We start from the raw sequence: 243 nt of genomic DNA on the forward strand, positions 1-243 counted from the left end.
GCTCCCGTGAAAGAACCAGGCTGGACTCGGGTTGTTGACGGACCACGTGGGAAACGGCGAATCGGCGGCGGTACGCAAATTCCTACAAATGGCGCCCAACGTGGGGCTGGCGAGCCGTAATTACGGTCGCAACGTCCGTCGACGACACTGCGTGAAAGTTCACGCGGGGCGGTCCCCCTGGTTGGCGGGTCTATACCGCGGCACTGTGAAGGTGGAAAGAGCACGTCCAAACAAGTGTTCGGG

The sequence above is a fragment of the Ixodes scapularis genome, unplaced genomic scaffold, assembly GCF_016920785.2.
Source record: "Ixodes scapularis isolate PalLabHiFi unplaced genomic scaffold, ASM1692078v2 PGA_scaffold8__174_contigs__length_109621045, whole genome shotgun sequence".
NCBI classification, from domain to species: domain Eukaryota; kingdom Metazoa; phylum Arthropoda; class Arachnida; order Ixodida; family Ixodidae; genus Ixodes; species Ixodes scapularis.